This window comes from Argopecten irradians, chromosome 1, assembly GCF_041381155.1.
Source record: "Argopecten irradians isolate NY chromosome 1, Ai_NY, whole genome shotgun sequence".
Taxonomy (NCBI): domain Eukaryota; kingdom Metazoa; phylum Mollusca; class Bivalvia; order Pectinida; family Pectinidae; genus Argopecten; species Argopecten irradians.
Genome location: NC_091134.1, coordinates 37455464 through 37472669, shown reverse-complemented (window position 1 = coordinate 37472669; position 17206 = coordinate 37455464). Strand labels below are relative to the sequence as shown.

Here is a 17206-nt window from a genome sequence, read left to right as displayed (position 1 = left end):
TATGTATGGAAATCTATTTGGTGACCTTGACTTCAGACATGAAAGATTTTACATACACAATATACTGCAGAGCAGAATAACATTCAAACAAATAATCAAAAGGCATGGCTAGTTTGCAAGTAGATAAATTACAAAAATAATTAAATACGTTGTGTTAAAGACCATTATTTAAATTATTTTCTCAGAAACTCAATCACTCCTACAGACACTATATATAAATCTTATCTATATATTTAATCATACTATCAAGAATCTTTAAAAGTTTTCACACCCAAGCAATGAAGATTAAGTACATCTGAACCATAACTTTCAATCTCAGCAGAACTGTGACTTTTTAATTGGTACTTGAAGGTTTTTTTTTGGACAGGTTTGATGGCAGTCTGTAGATTAGGGTGTCTAATACTCTTATCTGTGGTAGGTTTAGTAGTTATATAGCAGGCTCACACACATAGTCGAAAACCAAAATTTTCACCATCATCAATGATACCAAATCCTGTTGTATTCATAAAAACCTCATAAACGTTTCCATTGACTGAGAAAGAAAGTTGCATTGAAAAGACCTTCCAAAAAGTAAAACACAATAGACCAATTTAAAATCATTAGCATATGGTAATGACAGAAGTTTAAGATGACAAACAAAAAACATCACAACAATTTCAAATTGATCATTTCAATTGTATGAAAATGTTGCAAATAATTTCTGTGTGAAAATTGTTACAGGAATGAAATATTTCTCACTGCATATTTAGTCCCTGCATCCAAGGGATCATCATGGATGTTTCTGCATGTTTTACTGCTAAAGAATGTCCAATAGGGATCTCAAATGTATTTTTCTTCATCTCAGCTATACTATGACAGGCATGGAGCAGGGGGAGATAACTCTCCATGAACCATCAGATTAGACAGATTATTCTGAGATAGATCTGAAAGATGTCTGTTACCTCACCCTATCCAACCAATTGGGTGATCCCCTTAACTCCCCTCACCCCCTCTTACATAAAGATGATAACTACCCATCCACATCCTCTCACCGACTCTTCTAATAAAATGATATCCCCCCACACCTATAAAAGGAGGATACCTACCCCTCCCCTCACCTCTACTCCCCTATCCTACTCTCTAATCCCTCTAACCAAAGGATGCTACCTCACCCACCCCTTCTTCACCTACCCCTCCCCTCTAACCCCTGCCCCCTCTCCAACCCCTCTAACCAAATGATGATACCCCCTCCACTAGTACAAGGATATCTATACCTGCCCCTCCCCTCTAACCACTGCCCCTTTCTAACCCCTCTAACCAAATGATGATACCCCCTCCACCAGTACAAAGATATCTATACCTACCCCTCCCTTCTAACCCATGCCCCCTCTCTAACCCCTCTAATCAAATGATGATACCCCCTCCACCAGTACAAGGCTATCTCCACCCATACCGAAATAAAGCATGCTTTTATGATGCTTTTAGTGACATATTTTAGTACTTTTTCTAAAAAGTACAAAAAAAGCATGCTCTTTTAGTACTTTTTCCGGACACACCATCAGGGCAGAGTACTTTTTTTGTACTTTTTTTGGACTCTGAAATTTTGCAGAGTACTTTTTTTGTACTTTTTTTGGACTCTGAAATTTTGCAGAGTACTTTTTTTGTACTTTTCTGGACTTAAACATTCTGCAGAGTACTTTTTTTGTACTTTTCTGGGACTTAGTCATTTTGCAGAGTACTTTTTTTGTACTTTTCTGGGACTTAGTCATTTTGCAGAGTACTTTTTTTGTACTTTTCTTGGACTTAGAATTTTTCACAGGATGAATGGGAAATGTTCAGAGTACTTTTTTTGTACTTTTTTTGGACTTAGAATTTTTCACAGAGTATGAAAAATGTTGTGTACTTTTTTTGTACTTTTTTGGGACTTAGAATTTTTCATAAGGCATCACCATTTCAGTGTACTTTTATTTTGATTTTTTTTTCTACTCCAATTTTTTTTAGGGGGAGTTTTTTTAACAAAATTATATATTTAATTAAAAATTGTTTACAACTGAACATTAGAAAGAAATACAATGTATAATTCAACTACCGGTAATTAAGATGTTTATTTAATAAGTGAATGTTGCAGATGATGTTTTGAATAATTTTACATTCTTAATGCTAAGTTTTTATTTTCATTTCTTTACCATAAATGTTTAAATTATTTCTAATCACTTAAGTGTTCACCTTAAAATATTGTTGAAATGTGTTTATATAAGTGTTCACCTTAAAATATTATTGAAATGTGTTTCCAATTCCCTTTCTCTCTAAATGAGTTAAAATGTAGTAGTATACACTAGGCCCATGGACATATATGTTACATAAAATCAATGCCTATGTGATCAGCATAATTAGAGTCTTAATTATCGACAGTCACGTGCACACTGACACACAAATCGCCTGTCTCTGACCAGTGGTTTCACACACAATAACGATTTACAACCAGGTAAACAAGCCAACACATGTACATTAGTCGTTCTGCACGGACCTAACAAAACTCTCCCCTGGGTCAGACTCATGGTCCCATACGATAATAAATAGTTTGTGAAAGTATTTCCATCCTCATATAATGATTAAATGGTTTCAGTATAAAATCTCAACAAACTAACCAAAACAAATAGACATGCCGGGGATACTCCGTTGCACACACTGTTGACGTAAATATGCTATCGGTCTGATTTATATGTAAAAGGAAATACAAGCTATCATAGATGAATTTGTCAATGGAATTTTATCAACTCATTTGTTTACACCGACTCGGACATCATAGTAGGCTAACCAACAAAACACTCACGGCTCATGTTTACGTAGGCCTGGATGTTTCTGGTCAGACACATGGTCTTATACGATGATAAATAGCTTGTGACTATATAATCTTTCCAGCATCACAACGATGAAATTGATACTTTAAAAAGTTCCTCCAAACCATGCCAAAACAAGGGTTTTGTTTATCTTTTTTTATATAAAAATCTAGATCTTTTCACGACATGCCGGAAATGGTTCTTATTACAAATACTCTGTTGTCGTGATTATAAATTGGTTTACACCTCGCGTCAAAAGGTGGATTTATTAATATAATAGTTCGTATATTTTCTGTTTTGATATATTATCACAAACTCTCAACAAAAATTTAGGAATTAAGAGGTTTGGTTTAGACGATAGGATCGTACAACATTCTTTTGAATCACGTAAGAGGCCTACAGGTGTCTGTTTGCAATACAGCAACTAAATGTGGATTTATCACCACACCAGTTCATTTGTTTGCGTTTTTTATTCCTTGTCCTAAGTTAATAATAAAACGTGAGGAATTGAGAGATTTTGTTTAGAAATATTATAGTACAGCATTCCTTTGTGAAAGACGTAAGCGGCCCCACATGTGTTTGTCACGTGATTATTTGAGCGGGAAACACAGAATGTGAAACAGCTGGCTGGCGGCCATATTTGTTTACGTCTGTCAGCTGATTGCAGAATGTAAACAAACAAATATAACTGGCTGCTGGGCCAACATCTAAAGAAGGTAGGATGTTTTGCACAGAGACACGAGGTTATTTATTTTTTGTTTATTGTTACAATACCATCGATCTCCTCAAACTCTAGCTGGTGAACACAGTACCGATGTAGGATGGAGTTACGGTAAGTTCATTTCTCTTACTTGTTTACTTCGTTCTGAAAGCATTTGGATGCAATTAAAACACCCAGTTTATGAAATAAGTTAGACATCATTTTTTGTTTACATAGCTGTGCTTTCTTTTTGAATGGGCTTGGCAATTATTTCATTGCCGTTCAGTTGTAAATTTCAACATCATTTCCAATTTCAAATCACAAGAAAATTTACACGGCAGGGGGGTTTAAATGTTATAAATCAATTCAACATCCAACAAATTGTATCTGGACACAAGTTTTATTAAAAAACTATGGAACTTTCCATATCATTTTCACTTCATTATCGCCCACAATTTCGTTTTGTGGTACATAATTTATTTTATGTTTTTTTTTTTAAACTTTACTTTATTCATCGTGATTAATTAGATTGGGAAATAATATTTGTTTTCTTGAAAACATGGGTAATGAAATAACATTATTAACTTAAATATGTGAGTGTGATTTGGATGCTCATATTCAATTATATCGTTGTTTTCACGACATTTTTGACAAGAAGGTATGATGTTTCAATGATGTAATCCTATCATATTTACATTTTGCTGTCCATCAGTCAATTAAGTCCTGCAATTAAATCTAAATGTGTATACACATTCATACATGTGTTTCCATACAATCAGGTCATGTATATATAACCTCATATTTTTCCTTTCAGGCAAATTGCAGATCAGTGTGTGATAATGATCGAGGGCAGACTGGTTAAAGACATAACATTAATATAATTTAAACAGGTAAATATTAATAAAAGGATGGTGGTAACATGTGAATATTTAAATATTTTAAGATGACTGATATACACAATGTATGAACATTATAAAAAGAGTTATTTTACCATCTAAACATAACCTTTGCATTCCTTTTTTGTTAAGTAATATTTCATTGAGACTTGAATTAACACTCTGAGAAAAATGTCATTTATCAGAATGGCAGTAGGGTCACTGGGGTGTTGATCAGGGGTCAGGGAGTGGTCACACCTCTTTTGTTTACATAATTATCAAGCGACTGCCTGGTATTTTGGTAGTTTAGTAAAACTGTACTGGGGACAAACAGGGCTGGGTTATAGATCGAGGCATGGCGTCAGGTAAAAAGGGCACGGCGTGCGCCATGCGTACATAAAAACACTAAAATAATTTAGTTCTGTAAATTTATTTTTGATTAATTAATCTAGCCATGTGTGAACTTTTTATGAGTATACTATTGTACCATATGCATTCACACTGTATCCATATTGCACATCCTATTTTTTTTCTTTCTTTTCAGAATACAGTAATTATGAAGAAGAAACAGTCAACAAAAACAAATGAATAGCTGATGACTGAAAATGAATGCACCTCATCAAAGAGACTGAAAATCCACAGCTGTCATCAAGCCACTTTTGCAGGTAAATATTTCAATCTATCCTGGTTTCAGATTGCTATTACTAGCAATTATGTAAAAATATGGATGCCATTTTAGACACTAAAACTCAGTAATCCTGTGTGGAGTGTATCTGGCTTCATTGTACGTTCATATAGGCGGGTGCTTCGAAAAATAAATGGAGGAATTTACGTTGTTACATACATACACATGGCATGGTATAAAATTAAAGCAAAGATTTATTTGAGCCAAACAAAAAAATAAGACATTTTAATATATCCATAAACATTATTGTTCCGGCACAAGTCTTTGTCTTTTTTCAGGCTTTCACTGCCAGGAAAATGGAATGAAAAACAGCATGTAATGGACTTGCACTGGACAGTGATCAAGGGGAAAAGATTTGGACAGGATTTCATTGCATTGACATATTGAAATTTATATTGTAGACAACATTGTGACAAAACCTGATGCCAATGTTCAACAATTTACACATGTTTTATCTCTGAATACAATGCTGTGTTGTAAATATTGAACAGAGTGTGGCCTTTAATTTATTTGTTTCTTCTGTGCATTACCATGTCCAGGTACTATCTTTAAACTTGATGTGTGGGTCCATCTTGGTTGGATTGTGTGTCACATAAAAAACACTGCACTAACTAAGACAAGTCTATTTGAACAAAAAAAACAACCTTGAATTGCATCTTCATTTAAGAAAAACATTGCTAATCTTTTTCTATGTTATAAGAGATACTAATAGGTCCATCTAGGTGAGCTGAGGCACCTATAACCATCAATAAATAAGATTTCTATCATAGTATTTGAAATTAGTGAAAGAGTACACCTGGGTTTTCATATTGTATTCTTAATTATTTTGGTACTTTTCCACCAACATCAGTAGTAAATTTTTCATACAGTTTATAATTTGTTTTGAGCTTGTTAAAAAGTACTAAAAAAGTACTGTACTTTTTTTGTACTGTTTTAGTACTTTTTGGTCTACATAGAAAAGTACTAAAAAAAGTACTGTACTTTTTTTGTACTTTTTCTAGATGAAAAAAAGGTCAAAAAAAGTACTGTACTTTTTTAGTACTTTTTCTAGATGAAAAAAAGGTCAAAAAAAGTACACAGTGTGCTTTTTTTGTACTTTTTGTACTATTTTAGTACTTTTTGGCCTACCTTCAAAAGTACTATTAAAGTACTGTACTTTTATAGTACTTTTTCTGGATGAAAAAAAGTACAAAAAAAGTACACATGCCACGGTCATGTGTGCTTTTTTTGTACTTTTTTCCCCCCACAGAGTACTTTTTTTGTACTTTTTCTGTATGGTGTAAAACAATAGAGTGTACTAAAAGCATGCTTTTATGAGCCTGTTTTAGTACTTTTTGTACTTTTTTTGACTCATTTTGGAACCGGGAGGTAAGTTCGGTTCCAAATTGAGTCAAAAAAAGCATGCTTTTTTTGACCTTTTTGACCTTTTTTTAGTGTACTTTTTTTGTACTTTATTTCGGTATGGGCAGGCTATCTATCTCACTCTCCCTATAATCCTGACAGATCTGTCTGCTGATACTCCTGCCTGCCAGTCTTACTCTATGAATCTCCCTATCCAACACTTCATGTTCCTCTCGCCTTTGCCTCTAGCACTATTCCCACCCTCCACAATACTAAGAAGCAATACTGCACACTCTCTGATCATAAGACAATACTAACTAAGATTCACTAAAATTGCCTTACATAAGTGAGACATATGACAGGATGGGACAGGACAGAGTGGACATGCGTGGGTAACACCCATTTCATGGCCAGAAGGCAGAAATATATTTTTGAGAAGAAACTGGGTTTTTTTCCCCATAAACTTGTAGATTATGATTATACCTGTCAAATGTTATCATTTCACTGTATAAGATAGAGGTTTTATAGGTGTAAAATGGATTCTTCAAAGACTTGCCTAATGTGACACCTTTAAGTTACAGTCTTAAATGCTTCACTTTAGAAAGTGTCCATTTTTGACAAGTTTCATTTGACGATGGATGGCAATAAGCTCTGCTTTGTACAAGTACCAAAACAACCTCCATCACTAAAGAGCCTTGTACAATAGGTTCCACATACATCTATTAAGATGATAAAAACAATGATAACATGGTTCTGGGGCTGTAAGTCTATAAGTGAATGGTACTGCAGCCTGTTACAACATGTGCTGTTACAGAGGACAAGAGCTGGGAGAACTGTTTGATGTAACAATTTACATAGAGTTACACACAGCCTACTAGGGGCATCAAACAATATCACAGCCATTGCCAAACCCTAGAGTAGAGTAGATCAAACCCTTCACAATATGCATGTGTTACATTCAATCTATAACTTACTCCAACACAAAACAGAAGCCACCTACTGCATTATACACATACATAAATAAGTCGAATAAAATTTTATCCAAACTGCTAAAATTTAAATTAGCAGAGTTTTTATCTTTGAAGAAGAAATGTGATGAGACAGCAATTTTATCCTCCCTTAAATTTCACACTTATCAACAAAAATGACTGGACTTGACCGGAAGGGATATAATAACAGCTAAGAATGATGGCCAAAGCATACACGAAACTTATTGATTTTCTCACTTGTTTTGTTCCAAACAAACAGAACAATGTCTTATTCATTTGTTCTTGTGTTAAATTCAAGCCAGCACATTGGTAAAAGCAGAACACCAATTGTAAATCACAAAATTATGGATACCCTGCCACTTGTAACTGTCAGATAAAATGTCTACATCACAACCTTTTGACCTCTGAACTATCTTTCCAAGGTCACACATCACCAAGACCAGAAGCTTGATTTAGATGGTCACAAATTCTTTCATTGTAAACATTTATGTGATGCTGAGTGGGGATGTGTATTAGTAACCATGGTAACTGATTGAGTAACTTTTGAAGACCAGTGTTGTTTACTGCTGTGCTGTAGTGTATTTACTATGATACCTGGCCCAGCAGGCCACAGATCATCATGGCGATAAGGTGTAAGGATCTAGGTGAGAAGAGGGGGCATTATGTTGTTATGGCTACCAAAGAGGTGTCTAAGTGCAGGTCAAATCTTGTGCTGATCCAGAGGGGGGATGCAGCTGGTAAACCAGGTACAGTATGTAGGTTACTTAGACCTACACCTAGACCTACATTGCTATCCACCACAGATAATGCAGAAGAGAATTGGATATTAAATTTAACAACATATTGGCAGTAAACCAGTAGCAAAATAACTACTGATTATGAAATGTACAGAAATGTATCATAACATATGGTAAACCTTCGGTTAATTCGAACCGCCGGATAGTTCGAACATACAATTTTTTCCAGAAAAATGGTAATTTTTTAGCTAGTGATAGTTCGAACACTGACTTTTTATAATCAATCCTATTTAGGATAGTTCGAACATGTCAAATTATGAACGTAAAAGTAAGATTTTTGTCGGCAAATCGGCGCAATGGGGTCCCTAAAAATGGCGATATATTTTGCATATTGCAACAGTTTTAATGTTTGGAATAAAGATTGTATAAATGATCATCATTATAATGACCATACGACAGATAAGTAATGAACATTTTAAGCCATAAATACAAATTATTTATGCCGATATATCGTACACAAAGCAGCAAGGCCATATGTTTAATCTTAGGCCCCGACAATGTATATCTAAATTCGCTGTACCTGATGGAAACACGTGGAAGAAATCGCCAATGTTTGTTAAGTCCAATCTAGATACGGATATCAGTTTAAGTCAACATTAAAATATGCATTCAATCTATCTTTAATCAGCCAATCAAGGTGTTAAATTACCTGTAAACATATGCCTCATGCTGGCTTGTACAGGCCAGTTACGAGGTGTCACAGCGAGCCGCTGGGTCACAGCAAGTGAGTGCAATCCACGTGTTGGGTAATTGAACAATAGATACGTAGCTTTTCATCAGGTTAAAACTAGTTACGTAATTTTAGAAGCAGACAATATGCAAACTGGTTTTGGACAATCTGACAGTCACAGTGCGATTGTGACCTAATTTTACGAAATGAATGTAAACAAATATTTTCAACAGCAGTTTCGTAAATGCAACCGGATTTTCTTTAACTAAAAAAGTAAATAAATTTACGTTTGTTACGAAATATAACAAAGATCTAACTAGATTTTCTGTGGTTTAATAAAGTTTCTATCTCACTTAACGGACGTCGATGTAAATTATAGGCCGCGATCGTGAACGATGCTGTTTGGGGCCTTGTCCACGTGCACATATGCATGCGGCTTCTGCTACGCAATTAATTATAAATTCACCAATTAAATGCTCATGTTTACAAGAAAATGATTGAATATAATATCTTCAGGAAACTAAATACTTTCCCTATAGATTTTCTGCCTTACATTGCTTATGCCAGGTACATCGGTACTCAAAACTGGTTTTTACCGATTTCAACTCGGATAGTTCGAACTCACGATTTTTTCCTGAAGCTTAAAGGTAGGTTTCATCCAACCAAATAAATATTTTTTTGTGAAATGCGATAAGCAGAAGAAAAGATGAAAAATACATATCAAAATATCTCAATTTAATTTCTTTATGTGTTTGAGATTGAACAAATGTGTCTTGAATACAAAATTGAAGGAAATCCTTGATTTATTACGGTGTCCGTCAGACAAAATAATATGCAAATGAAGCTGCGATGAATTGGGTTGTCGAAGTTTGGTGCATGCGCATTGTCACGCACTAAAAGTAAACAAAATGGCTGAACGAAAGTGTGTGCGATGAAAAAAATATATCTGAATCGGCAACAAAGTGGAGGAAATTATAATGGATTAGGTAGCACCCTAGGATATCTATAGGGAATTAAATTCAGAGATGGCATGTAGCAATAGAAGAAACAGAAGCCACATCTCAAGCGGAACTTGCCGGGATCTGTTGGGACTCGTGTAACGGCATTGCTCGTGGTGAGTTAAATTTCAACACATTTGCCAGCGCACAAACAGCCGCAGACTAACTACATGTATATTCGGTGTACAAAGTTAGCGAGCGTATGATATGATATGTATAAACAGTCCCTCGCACTTCGATTTGTTGTTGTTGTTTTTTAACTAAACATGCCGTGGCAAGACTGTCACTTCTATCTGACATTTTGTTGCACGCTTCCGTTTGTTGCTGCGGCCTCGTTTTGGAAAAATTCGTCATGTTCTATGTAAAACTTGACTTCGCTCTATTTTTAGAGGAGTATTTTCCTGGTCAAGCTAGGCAACTGGCCACCCATATTGTTCGCTGTATGCATTAAAAATGATCTGAATATTATATCTATGTATAGGATAAATTTCAATTTCGTAGTCTTTATATTTCATTGGGTGAAACCTACCTTTAATTTCGGATAATTCGAACTGGTCCATCAATATTTATTCAATTTTGTTCGAACTAACCGAAGGTTTACCGTAGTAATGGTTTTACGCAAAATTTAGTCAACTTTGATACAAGATACACAATGGGCATCAACAAGACATTTCCCAGCTTCTTAAAGATGGTAAATGGGAAAAAAAGCACTGATATAAACCATAAGACATTACATTTCATGTTTCTAGGGCTGACTATCATATTTAATACCCTTTCCTGTATGTCTGTGGCCAGACACTTACTGTCCATATTGTATAGGTCTGACAAGATTCTAGCATCTGTTGGCATTCTCTAAATTGCTCAAACATCCATAACAACTGCCGCAGGAGAGATTTTTTGTCTACTCTTACAGAATCAGACACCCGATATCAATTAATTCCTTGTGTTAGTGAAAGATCTTCACCAAGTAACGAATGAACCTCCGTAAATTGGCATCTCGACATTTAGGTAATTTGCCTCTTCCTTCTGAGAATTAAGAGCAGACGGCAATGTTCCTCTATTTACATGTATTTGTAGAGAAAACATACAAACAAATGGACGTAAGCCAATTCTGTATCGTACACATGTTTTACTATTTTACTAGAACAAAATAAGGAGATAAATGTTAACAGAGAAATAACATCGTTTTGTGACTTTACTATCAAATACTCCTGGTTTTAACTGCGGTGTTGTCAGATATACAAGCTTTATATGTCCATGTTGTTTTGGTATTACCTCTAGAAAGCTGATGCATGCTCTGATACTACATGAGCTGGAACATTAATGTATTGAAAACACAAAGTCCATTCACAATTTGTATTGAAAATATGTCAATGACAGGACTTCTATGTGATACAATGATAGGTAGTGCTATACATGTAGACAATTGTTTTTTCTTATTGACACACAGGGACATTTTTGTAAAAAAAATTCTTTCTCTGATAACATTATTCATACATTCAATTTTTGTTTAGTTTTTTCTTATTACAATATTGTTCTGTCCACATATTTTAGTCAGTAATTTGGGGGACAATTATCATCATATCACCTCTTTGCTATACTTCTAGACCTTCATGATCAAATCTGTTGTCAAGAGGGGGTCAATAAGGGGCAGTACTTCAGCCATAGCTGTTAATACCAAGTAAGGTCAAATCAAACAAGTTTGGTAGCCTTACTGCAATGTGTCAAGTGGGGTTATGTCATACATAGCATTTCCAACAGCTAAAGTGTCATTACATGTTTAATGACTTCCTTAAAAACAAAAACAAATATCAAGTTGGGGTTTGAGGAGCGGAAATGTCAGAATAGGAAGCATTTCCATGTGTTAATTAATTCTTATAATTGATGTAAACAAAAAAAATTCTATGGACACCTATAAGGTGCCATATATCCCAATAGTTTCCTCTCTCTTACATCAACAAGTCACAGATTTATGTCACAATTTAAAGAAAAAAATTTACAAATAAAAAATGTCTTATTTTTTCTTGACATCTCAGTGTTTTCCACTGAAAGAAAAAGAAATTTGTGAAAGTTTCATGAAAGCACCACCCTTGCACCCAGTGTGCCAATTCCTAATCTTAAGAAAAATGTCTTTTCTAAATATGTTAAGCCTCATTCTAGGAAACAACGAAACATAATTAGTTTGGATTGCCTTAACGAAATTACTCTTCACTGCCAGCGACTTGTTACGATGGCGACGCTGCCTGAAATGCCAGCACAAAGAACAAAGGATCGTGAGTACATGGTGTGAAATTAGGGATCAGCGCCCATACTATGGAAATTCCATCATAATCAATACGAGAGTCGGCAGAAACGACAAAGAAGCTCTGCCATCAAGGTAGCACTAATTCAGGGTTCCCGCCAAAAAGGAAAAGAGAATTTTCTTTGGTAATTGCACGTTTCCGTCAGTCAAATTCAGTGAGTTGTGGTTTTGCACTCCCAACGTCAACTAGTGAACAATGTATGAAATCTGTTACTGTCATTTTTATACACTTTCTTTGAAAACTGGATGAGTGCTTCTTAGACAAATGTATAATATGTTGATAGAAAAAAACAACAGGATTACTTGTACAGATTTAAACAGAATGGTCAAACAATCATCCACCAATCAATCGCTTTTGTTATTTTTTCAGATTAGATAAGTAAGACTCTATTGGTATGTATAAACCAGCCTAGGAAATTCCAGCACACCCTGCAATGGAACCTGAGCCCCGTAAAAGTACCATTCTGATCTCACAGGGAAGAACAGGACGGTCTTCCACCAGGCCCCTTCTCTCCCAAACCACATGCTGGCTACACTTCATCTCCTGGGAGGAGAAAACTTTCACACCTCGGCCATATGGCTAAATTACTGTGAAGTATCTAGGCCATCGACTGGTGATTGTCTTCATTTTACACAAAATAATCATCACATTTCACTGGTACAAGGCAAGACATTCCAGGACACTGAAAATAGACAGGCTCTCGGTGGAAATCTGGGACCTGGTGAAAAAATTCCTAAATCTCAATTTTAACATCATTAGAGCAAAATGTTCTCTCCTAAAAAGTCATCTGTGGTATTTAGGATTAATTTTGTTCCTAAGGAAGATAGCTTAAATTGCAAACATAACTAAGGGAGATAATTCAATAATGAAGATAATCAGCAAGATAAATTACGTTAATTATTTGATGAATATTACACCCAGCGCATAAAATTAATTGGTTGTTGATACAAACACCTTCTAGATTAGTTAAATTGTACTACAAAGAAATCACCAACAAGCATGAAGCTAATTAGCATAATAAATCAAAGGAAATATTCCCCAGCTGAAATTAAGATGTACTTTTCTTCTGGTCTACCTCAATGTGCTAAATCGTACATTTTTATTTGGTGTTCAGCAGAATATTCAATTACCAAGATTTTTTTTTAATTGAAATAATCAAGAGTGCAGCAAGAGCAAATAATTGAAAATATCCTATTGGATTTATCTCCTGAATAGTTAGGACGCGATACAAAAGGCGAGATTTTGATATCTTATTCCAAGCACGGTGAACTGCTTCAAGTGTAATCCGAAAAAGTACTCCTATATCAATGAGAATTAAGACCATCTCATTGTCTGTGCTTTGGGTCCCAAGCCTGTCGTTTGCTCAGACTGGAATATTCCTCGACAATAATTGGCAGAAGTTGACTACATACAGTCTGATAGGTTCATTGTGATAAGTCTGCTTCAATCTTCTCGAACACTTAAATCTATAACCTAGTAACACGATTTTGATACCTCAGTCATACTGAATAAGGAAACTGACCATAATCTGATAATTTTTAAGAAATTTTTTATACATTGTAAAAATTATGCACTCCAACATTTCAAGGCATGAGCATCAAAAATTGAAAACATTAGCGTAACTTAATTACAGATTAATTTGAAACTGATTCTGTGTTATTTTGTGATAGCATTTAGACTAAAACTGAACATATAAGAGAGAATGATGACCTGATCATAAAAACAAAACAGAGATACGTGGAACATGCCATCCATCATGTTATTGATTTTTTTTCTCGGTGCTTTCTGTAACCCCAACACAGCACAAAGAATTTAAACTCCAAATGTCTCAAAATATCATAATCTACTCAAGTTTTGTGTGAAGCAGACATCCCATGGGACATTTCTCTGGTTGGGCATATAATACAGGTAATACCAAAATAGATTTCAGAGCTTTACTTTTTCCATTGTGTATGAAATGTGAAACCTGTTGTCAGCGCCTAAATCTATAGAAGTTATGTAATCATCAAGAGCAAGTATTGAAACAGCAATTACATAGAAATTTATTGTGTCAATTTAGAGTTTTTTGTTTTATTTAGGAAAAGTGGCCTTGACCTTTGACCTTCAGACCTTCAGTATCCATGGAAACATCTGTGCTGACAACCAAACAACGCCAACATTAATGCTGCTGTCAATACCTATATGTTGCTACTTCTTGCAGGCATCACAAAAAGTAGTAGACATATTTTGCCAAAGTACCGAAATCAAAACCAAACAAATAGATGCCTGACGTACCAAAATCAAAACCAAACATATAGATGCCTGACGTACCAAAATCAAAACCAAACAAATAGATGCCTGACGTACCAAAATCAAAACCAAACAAATAGATGCCTGACGTACCAAAATCAAAACCAAACAAATAGATGCCTGACGTACCAAAATCAAAACCAAACAAACAGATGCTTGACGTACCAAAATCAAAACCAAACAAACAGATGCTTGACGTACCAAAATCAAAACCAAACAAATAGATGCTTGACGTACCAAAATCAAAACCAAACAAATAGATGCCTGACGTACCAAAATCAAAACCAAACATTTAGATGCTTGACGTACCAAAATCAAAACCAAACAAATAGATGCCTGACGTACCAAAATCAAAACCAAACAAATAGATGCCTGACGTACCAAAATCAAAACCAAACAAATAGATGCCTGACGTACCAAAATCAAAACCAAACATTTAGATGCTTGACGTACCAAAATCAAAACCAAACAAATAGATGCCTGACGTACCAAAATCAAAACCAAACAAATAGATGCCTGACGTACCAAAATCAAAACCAAACAAATAGATGCCTGACGTACCAAAATCAAAACCAAACATATAGATGCTTGACGTACCAAAATCAAAACCAAACAAATAGATGCCTGACGTACCAAAATCAAAACCAAACATATAGATGCCTGACGTACCAAAATCAAAACCAAACAAATAGATGCTTGACGTATCAAAATCAAAACCAAACAAATAGATGCCTGACGTACCAAAATCAAAACCAAACATATAGATGCTTGACGTATCAAAATCAAAACCAAACATAGATGCTTGACGTACCAAAATCAAAACCAAACAAATAGATGCCTGAGGCAAATGAGAGAAAATCTTCAGAAGACACGAAAAAGCTTCATATATATTTATATATATACATATATAATATGTAATAGAATAATTGGTGTAATTGCTAATGATGTGATCTATCTCGTTAAGGCATGCTGGCATTGTCTGTAAATATAACGTTGGCAGAACTACACATATACTAGTACACAAGACTATAGTTGGGCCATGGGGTGAGCCAGATCAAATAATGTATACCATTCCTTAATAATATCAGGAAGTAATGTTCTCTATCTAGTATATCCCCACTCTCTATCTAACTGCTATAATCGTTATATACTAAATTAAGTAGTATCTCTGTCAAATTAGTCAACACTGAAATACAAAGACCGTCTGTTTCTCTGAGGAGATACCCTAATTACATTGTTTCTTATTGGTTTCCCTTCATTAATGGGAACAACCATGGCAGCTGCCATTCCCATGTTCTGGATACAAGACTCCTTAATGCCTGTTATACAAAATTAGATACATAGATTTATCTCCCCTTGCTATAAAATAACTAGTTATCTCCCCTGCTCTAATATTTCTATGATTACATGCGTCACTGACTGGACCTTGAATTTATCTCCCCTGTTTTTAAATATCTACAATAATGTTTGTTGCACTGTTGGTACATAGAGTGATCCCCCTTAGTCTGATATAATCCATCATGTAACAGACATCTACAGGTTCGGCTGACTGGTTAATTACGTATCATTTAAACCCTCGTTTTAAGGCCAGACACACTGAGACTATCTACATATGATCAGACAACATCAAGTTGTATAAATGTTTACATTTCATATTATAACCACCTGCTGTCTTGGCACATAAACAACTGTTTCTCTCATAAACCACAGCTTTTTTTTCTGTGCATGCTGGCAGATTATCATGCAGATTAACAACCCAGACAGCTTCAGCAGTCAATATAATCTGACACATAAAGGAACGATTTAATTTATAAAACCATTTATATCAATGAATCCTAAACTTCATTATGTAAATTTTTAGTAAATCTTTATTTAAGTGTTGAAAGCTGTATAGTAAAGTAAACACCTTTAATGTAGTAATCAAGTTAATTAGCAGTCATTTTTGGTGGTTATAAGTTTAAAACCCTCTGTAACTCTAAAAGACATCAATGAAGTTAGCATACACTATATGCAGTCCAATGAAGGACATATACAATGTACTACAGTACATGGAGCAGCACCTCAAATTAAATGGTATGCCACTTGTTTAGACTTTGATCATTTCTTATTCAGGTTACAAATTGTAGAAAATTTCATCTTTGAATACGATATTGGAAATCTTTTTGAATAAAATGAAAAGAAATATTAGTATTGCAGCACATGTTTAAAACCTGCTATAGTTTTCAAGTCCATTGAACACACCGCTATATTAGATCTCTATAAATCTCAAAAGTTATCTCCCCTGGTACTCCTTAACTGGTGGTCTGTGAAAATTCACACATTTGAGGGGAATTTTTTTTTTAAAAATTGTTAAGACAGTAACTGTCTTAGCAGATAAGAATACATTAGTTAACTGCATAATTATTTGATGCCCTGGTCATCATGTTCATAACTGACATGGCAAAACGAAAAACGTTACAGACATGCACTGAAAACTTCACCTACCTTAATATAATCTGATATATTATGCGCTGTAGAATTATAAATCCAGATGTCACCAGGTACAGAACACACAAATATATATATTTTCCTGACTACGACGTTGTTTACAGCCTGTATACTCTGACATCTACAGCGATTTCTCCCACTTTTTTCACCACTATAATGCAATAGACATATTAACCCGAAGATAGGTATCTCCCGGCAGATAACCCCACCTCAAGTTTTTGGCACACTGGCTGGTGTAAAATGAAGGAAAATT

The 17206-nt window shown here is 34.8% G+C and overlaps 1 protein-coding gene and 1 long non-coding RNA gene across 11 annotated transcripts in view; one reads left to right on the top strand and one right to left on the bottom strand.

Moving 5' to 3' along the window:
* LOC138326489 (neuron navigator 2-like) overlaps nucleotides 1-17206 on the bottom strand; it is a 458029-nt gene that overhangs the window by 92758 nt on the left and 348065 nt on the right. The gene's annotated exons all lie outside the window — the stretch shown is intronic.
* Nucleotides 3521-5567, top strand: LOC138326537 (uncharacterized). 2 transcript variants are annotated; one of them, XR_011208901.1, is made up of 4 exons: nucleotides 3521-3535; nucleotides 4334-4409; nucleotides 4939-5059; nucleotides 5358-5567. It is a non-coding gene; the product is annotated as an uncharacterized lncRNA (long non-coding RNA). The 2 variants fall into 2 exon arrangements; XR_011208900.1 differs by lacking the exon at nucleotides 3521-3535 and adding an exon at nucleotides 3545-3651.